This window comes from Capsicum annuum, chromosome 12, assembly GCF_002878395.1.
Source record: "Capsicum annuum cultivar UCD-10X-F1 chromosome 12, UCD10Xv1.1, whole genome shotgun sequence".
Taxonomy (NCBI): domain Eukaryota; kingdom Viridiplantae; phylum Streptophyta; class Magnoliopsida; order Solanales; family Solanaceae; genus Capsicum; species Capsicum annuum.
The window spans coordinates 229,538,470-229,546,607 of record NC_061122.1 but is presented as its reverse complement, the minus strand read 5'-3'; positions in this window follow the sequence as shown (position 1 = coordinate 229,546,607).

The window sequence follows — 8,138 nt, the reverse complement described above, 5'->3', positions numbered from 1 at the left end:
AGGAAATATGGGTTATATAGCACATCGATTCATCTAAAAAATGCTCCATTTGTGTTGTTTCACCCGTTTAACCGCTTAAATAGCCTCGCCCACCCAAACAGGCTATACTAGGATGCTTCTTAACCCCCCTAGCACGCCAGGTTGATTTTCGGCCCATAACACAATCGAACCCCAGGCCCACCCCAGGAATCGTGGCCTATAGCACTCAGATTTGGTCCAAAAATGGCTCGTTCGTACCCTGTCGCCTATTTAACCACCCAAATGGCCCTGGCCACTTAAATGGACCATATAGAGATACTCTCCAACCTCCCGACACACCTATGTTAATTTTTGGCCTATACCATGCCCGGACCCTAGGCCACCCCAGGAACAATGGGCTATAGCACACCGATTAGGCCCGATAATGTTCCGTTCGTTCCGTTTCATCTTTTTAACCATACAAAAGACCCTGCCTACCCAAACAAAACACACTAGGACTCTCCCCAACATCCCTAGCATGCCAGGTTGATTTTCGACCCCTAGCACACCCGAACCCTGAGCCCACCCTAGGAATTGTGGGCTATCACACAACGATTTGGCTCGAATAAGCCCCGTTTTGCTCATTTGACCACCCAAATGGACCTGCCCAATAGAATGGACCATACTGGGATGCTCCCCAACCTCCCTGGCACGTCTAGGTTAATTTTTGACCCACGATACTGATAACGCTCAAACTACACCTCTCAATGAGAATGTAAGCGATCGTTGTCAATATAAAACCCAACTAGGTTGGGGTCGAATCCCACAGGGAATATGGCATAAACTTAAGTCATTTGTGATTTAATCAACTGATAGTTAGATGTTTCCTGAAATGGACTTTTTTAGTTTAACAAGTAATTGTTGGTTACTTCAGTTTCAGTGTTCGTAATCAAGAGTTTATGGAAAAACCAGAATTATGTTCACTAGGGGTTTTGGTACTTGACAGATGCAAATAGCGGTTCAAGATTCTCACAGTAGATAGGACAACAAGTTATCTTTATTGATATTATGATTAAATATCTCTCGACCTACTTAAGCATTTAATTACCTAATCCTCTCGGACTTAGGGAATTTATATTCACTGGCCAAATTTTACCTCAGGTTAATCAATCTTGTTACAATGTCAATTATTAAATAGAAGGTTGGAAGCTTCCAAGTCCCTGTTGATAATTCACTTCCTACTATAATTGATTTCTTTCTCAGGCAAATCAAAGTAGGTTTTATCTATCGTTTGCAACCAATAGAAGATAATTTAAACCTCAGAATTATCAAGGAGTCCTATTACCTTTCAAATCTTGAATGCTTAGCACCTTATCAAGACTTAACCCTAGATCACATAATTTAGGTTAAAGGAATTTAGCCGCTCATGGTGTAATAATCAAAACAACTAGTTGTATTCATGATTTGAAAGACAAACTTACCATAATATCAATAGTAACTAGTGATTCTCAGATTAGATCACAAAGGAAATCCCAAAATAATGATGATAATCTCTTCAAAGTAATTATTTTTTCAAGTCTACAAACTAGAGAGAGGAAATATCAAAATATCGTATCTCAAAACTCAAGTTCGGAACTCTCCAAGAAAACCCTAAACAAGACTTTAAATAGTTAATCCTAAATAAGGAAAAAAATTATAGAGTTTAATAATCTCTCGAATTAGGTGACGACATTCGTGACAACCTATCAGGAGGTTGATGACTTATCACAAAGGTTGTCAGCTCCTCTTTGCTTTTGATACTCACTACCTAGGCTGATGCCAAACTTTGTCGTCCTATCAACTCCTTGACTACTTATCACAAATGTCGTCACTTTACCTCAGCTCTCATATTCTACCTTAGGATGATGGCAATCTTGACGATTTATTAGCTCCTTGACGCCCTATCACAAAATGTTATCATAACTCTCAACATAGGTCCATTCTCTGTCTATCTCTGACGATGAAGTAGATAGATTATCACAGGGTTGACGACTTATCAGAAATGTCGTCAGCCACACTTTGCCTTTATTTACTTTAGATTTCAACTCTTTTTTTCCATCCTTGTTAGTTTTACTGGAAAATCAAACATAAAACAATAAAAAACGATAAAAGTGGCTTAAGACTTTGCAATTATTATCAGTTAAAAGCCTCAAATATATTAGCGTCTGCTCACACATCAGACACGCCCGGACCTCGGGCCCACCCAGGAACCGTGGGCTATAGCACATTAATTTGGCCCAAAAATGCCCCATTAGCGTTGTTTCTCCCATTTGACTACCCAAATAGCCACACACACCCAAACGGACTGCTCAGGGATGCTCCCCAACCTCCCTTACAGGCCTAGATTGATTTTCGGCCCACAGCACTTACGAACCCCTGGGCCACCCTAGGAACCGTGGGCTATAACACACTAATTTTGCACAACAATGCGCTGTTTAGCCCGTTTGACAACCCAAATGGCCCCGCCCACCCAAACGGAAAAAACTTGGATGCTCCCCAACCTTCTTGGCATGCCTAGGTCAATTTTCGATAAATAGTATGCCTGAACCCCGGGCCCACCCTAGGAACCGTAGGCTATAGCATATCGATTTAGCTCGAAAATGCCCTATTCGTGCCTTTTCGCCCGTTTGACCACCCAAATGGCCACGCCCACCCAAATGGACCACACTGGGATGCTCAGCAACTTCCTTAGAATACTTAGGTCAACTTTCGGCCCACAGCACACTCAAACCCCAGGCCCACCCCAGGAATCATAGGCAATAGTACACCAATTTAGCCTAAAAATGCTCAATATTTGCCGATTCACCCATTTGCCCACCCAAATGGTCTTTTCCACCCAAGAAAACCACACTATAATGCTCTCCAACCTCCCTGGCATGCCCTAATCGATTTTCGGCCCACAGCAAGCCTGGACTCCAGGCCCAACCTAGGAATCGTGGTCTATATCACACCGATTTGGCCTGAAAATACCACATTCATACCATTTCAGCCGTTTAACTACCCAAATGGCCCCACCCACCCAACGGAAAACACTGGGATGCTCCCCAATCTCCATGGCATGCCCAGGTCAATTTTTGGCCCACATCACGCCCAAAATCGAGCCCACCCTAAGGACCGTGGGCAACAGTACATCGATATGCCTAAAAATGCACCGTTTACACCGTTTGGCCTATTTGAACATCAAAATATACTCTCTCACCAGAAAGGACCATATCAAGATACTCCCCAACCTCTCTGGCATGCTCAGGTAGATTCTTGGCCCGCAGCACGCCTGGACCCTGTGGCCACGAAATTTAAACGGACCACATTGGGATGATCCCCAACCTCCCTTGCAAGCCCTGGTCAATTTTTGGCCCACATCACGGCTGGAACCCGGCCTCACCCCCAAAACCGTGGGCTATAGCACACCAATTTGGCAAAAAAATGCCCAGTTCGTGCCGTTTCACCCATTTGTCCACCCAAATGGGCATAAAATTTAAACAGACCACACTGGGACGATCTCCTACCTACCAGGCATACCCCATTCAATTTTGGCCTACAAAACGCCCGAACGTAGGGCCCATCCCCAAAACTGTAGGTTGTAGCACACCGATTTGGCTTGATACCCCATTCATGCCGTTTCACCTGTTTGTCTACCCAAGTGGCCACAAAAATTTAAAAGGACCACACTGGGATGATCCCCAACCTTCTTAGAATGCCCCGGTCAATTTTTGTCCTACAACACAGTGGTACCTCGGCCCACCCTAAAAATCGTGCGTTATAGCACACCGAATTGGTGCAAAAATGCCCCATTCGCATCGTTTCTCCCAATTTTTCACCCAAATGGCATCGAAAACTTAAGCAAAATATACTGGGATGATCCCCAACCTCCCTGGCATGCCATAATTGATTTTTGACCCATAGCACGCCCGGACCTCGGGCTCACCCCCGAAACTGTGGGCTATAGAATATCGATTTAGCCTAAAAATGCCTCTTTCACACCGTTTTGCCCATTTGTCCATACAAATGGCCACGAAAATTTAAATGGACCACACTGAAATGTTCCCCAAACACCCTGGCATGCCCCGATTGATTTTTATCCCACAGCACAATTGGAACCCAAGCCCACCCCCGAAACTGTGGGCTATAGCATACCGATTTGGCCTAAAAATGCCCTGTTCGCATCGTTTTGCCCGTTCGTCCACCCAAACGGCCACAAAAATTTAAACGGACCACATTGGGACAATCCCCAACCGACCTGGCATGCCCTAGTTAATTTTTGGCCAACAGCAAGCCCGAACACCGGTCCTACTCTAAAAAAGGTGGGATATAACACATTGATTTGGCCTAAAATGCCCCATTCTCACTGTTTCGCCCTTTTGTCCACCTAAATAGCCACAAAAATTTAAACGGACCATACTAGGACTATCCCCAACCACCCTGTCATGCCCCGATCAATTTGTGGCCTACAACACTCCCGAACCCCGGGCCCAACCCTAAAACCGTGGGCTATAGCATGCCGATTTGATCCAAAAAGGCCCTGTTTGTGTTGATTCACACGTTTGTCCACCCAAATAGCCACGAAAAATTAAACGGACCACACTGGGATGATTCCCAACCTCCCTGGCATACCCTAGTCAGTATTTAGCCCACAGCATGCCCTGACCCACCCCCGAAACCATGGGCTATAGGACAATGATTTGCACAAAAAATTCCCCATTCGCACTGTGTTGCCCGTTTGTCTTCCCAAATGGTCACGAAAATATAAATTGACCACATTGAGATGATCCCCAACCTCCCTGGCATGCATCGATCAATTTTCGGCCCACAACATGCCTGAACCCCTGGCCCACCCCTAAAACAGTGGGTATAGCACACCAATTTGGCGTAAAAATGCCCTTTTCATGCCGTTTTGCCTGTTCATCCACCCAAATGGCCACAAAAATTTAAACGGACCACAATGGGATGATCCCCAACCTCCATGGCATGCCTCATTTTATTTTTGGCCCACAGCATGCCTGGTACCCAGGCCCACCCCCAAAACTGTGGGCTATAACACACCGATTTGGCCCGAAAATTCCCCGTTCATGCCGTTTTGCCCGTTTGTCCACCCAAATGGCCACAAAAATTTAAACAGACTAGACTGGGATGATCCCTAACTCCCTGACATTCCCCTATCATTTTTTTTCCTACAACACGCTCGGACCCCTGGCCAACCCCAAAAATCGTTGGCTATAGCCCGCCGATTTTACCCAAAAATGCTCCGTTTGTGCCGTTTTGCCCGTTTGTTTGCTCAAATGGCCACAAAAATTTAAAAGAACCATACTGGGATGATCCATTACCTTATTATCATACCCTAGTCTATTTTGGCCCATGGTATGCTCGGACCCCAGGCCTACCCCCAAAGCCGTTCACGCTGTTACACCCATTTGTCCATCTAAATAGCCACAAAAATTTAAATGGACCATACTGGGACAATCCCCAACCTCCTTGGCATGCCCTAATCACTTATTGGCTGAAAGAACGCCTGGACCTCGGGCCCACCCTGAAATCGAGAGCTATAGCACACCAATTTGGCCCGAAAATGCCCCGTTCGGCTGTTTCACCCGTTTGTCTACCCAAATGGCCTAAAAAATAAAACAGAATACACCAGGATGGTCCCCAACCTCCCAGGCATGACCCAGTTGATTTTCAGCTTACAACACACTCGAAATCCGGGCCTATCCCTAAAATCGTGGGATATACCTTACCAATTTTGCCTGAAAATACCCTATTCGCACTGTTTTGCCCGTTTGCCATCCAAATGGCGACAAAAGTTTAAACAAACCATACTGGGATGATCCTCAACTTCCCTGGTATGCCTCGATCAATTTTTAGCCAACAGAATACCCAGACCCCGAGCCCACCACTGAAACCATGGGCTATAGCAAACCAATTTGGTAGAGAATGCCCCGTTCAGGACGTTTCTCCTGTTTGTCCACCCAAATGGCCACGATAATTTAAATAGGCCACACTGGGATGATCCCCAACCTCCCTACCACTCCTTATTTGATTTTCGACCACAGCACACCCGAACCCCAAGCCCACCCTCGAAACCGTGGGATATAGCATAAGGATTTAGCTTAAAAATGCCCCGTTCGCACTGTTTCTCCCGTTTGTCCACCCATATTGCCACGAAAATATAAATGGACCACACTGGAATGATCCCCAACCTCCCTGGCATGACTCGGTCGATTTTTGGCCCACAGCATGCCCAGACCCCGAGACCAACACCCAAAACCACGGGATATAGCTTATCGATTTGGCCCAAAAATACCCCATTCGTGCTGTTTCGCGCGTTTATCTACACAAATAGCCATGAAAATTTAAACGGACCACACTGGGATGATCCCCAACCTCCCTGACATATCTCGGTCGATGTTTGCCCCATAGCACGCTCGAACCCTGGGCCCAACACTGAAACCGTGTGCTATAGCACACCAATTTGGCCCAAAAATACCCCGTTTGTGCTTTTTCGCTCGTTTGTCCACCCAAATGGAGACAAAATTTGAGCAGGCTAAATGGGGATGTTCCCAACCTCCCTGGCATACCCCAGTCAATTTTCATCCCACAACATGCCTGGACCCCAGGTCCACCCCAGAAACCGTGGGCTATAGCACACCGATTTAGCCCGAAAATGCCCAGTTCACGTCGGTTTGCAGGTTTGTCCACCCACAAGGCCAAGAAAATTTAAACGGACCACACTGGTATAATACCCAACATCCCTGACACACCTCGGTAGATTTTTGGCTCGCAGAACACCCGAACCCCAGGCCCACCCCTCAAACCATGGGCTATAGCACATCGATTTGGCCCGAAAATGACCCATTTGTGCCAATTCGCTCGAATGTCTACCCAAATGGACACGAAAATTAAATGGACCACAATGAAATGATCCACAACCTCCCTAGCATGCCCTGATCAATTTTTGGCCCATAGCCCGCCCGAACCCCAGGTCCACCCCCAAAATTGTGGGCTATAGCACACCGATTGGCCCTAAAAATGCCCCATTCATGTCGTTTCGCCCGGTTGTCTACCTAAATGGCCACAAAAATTTAAAAGGACTACACTGGAATGATCGCCAACCTCCCTAGCACACCCCGGTTAATTTTTGGCCTACAACACACCTCCCACCTAAAAAATCATAGGCTATAGCACACTAATTTGGCCTAAAAATGCCCCGTTCACGCAGTTTTGCCCATTTGTCCACCCAAATAGCCACAAAAATTTAAACGGACCACACTGGGATGATCCCCATGCCTCGATTAATTTTTGGCTCACAGAACGCCCGGACTCTGGGGCTTCCCTTGAAACCGTGGGCTATAGCACACTAATTTAGCCCAAAAATGCCCTGTTCGCTCCGTCTCGCTCGTTTGTTCACCCAAATGGCCACAAAAATTTGAACGGACCAAACTGGGAAGATCCCCAACATCCCTGGCAAGCCCTTATTGATTTTTGGCCCACAGCATACCCGGATCCTGAGCCCACGTGCAAAATCGTGTGCTATAGCACACCGATTTGGCCCAACAATACCCCATTCATGCCAATTTGAACGTTTATCCACCCAAATGGATAGAAAAATTTAAACGGACAACACTGGGATGATCCCCAACCTCCATGTCATGGCCCATTTTATTTTTGGCCTACAGCACGCCTGGTACCCAGGCCCACCCCCAAACCTGTGGGCTATAACACACCGATTTGGCCCGAAAATGTCCCGTTCGTGCCGTTTTGCCTGTTTGTCCACCCAAATAGCCAGAAAAATTTAAACAGACTAGACTGGGATGATCCCTAACCTCCTTGACATTCCCCGATCATTTTTTGTTCTACAGCACGCCCGGACCCTTGGCCAATCCCCAAAACCGTTGGCTATAGCGCACCGATTTTACCCAAAAATGTCCCATTTGTACCGTTTTGCCTGTTTGTCCGCCCAAATGGCCACAAAAATTTAAAAGAACCATACTGGGATGATCCATTACCTCGTTGGCATACCTTAGTCTATTTTTGTCCCATGATATGCTCGGACCCCGGGCCCACCCCCAAAGCCGTTCACGCTGCTACACCCGTTTGTCCACCCAAATAGCCATAAAAATTTAAATGGACCACACTGGGACAATCTCCAA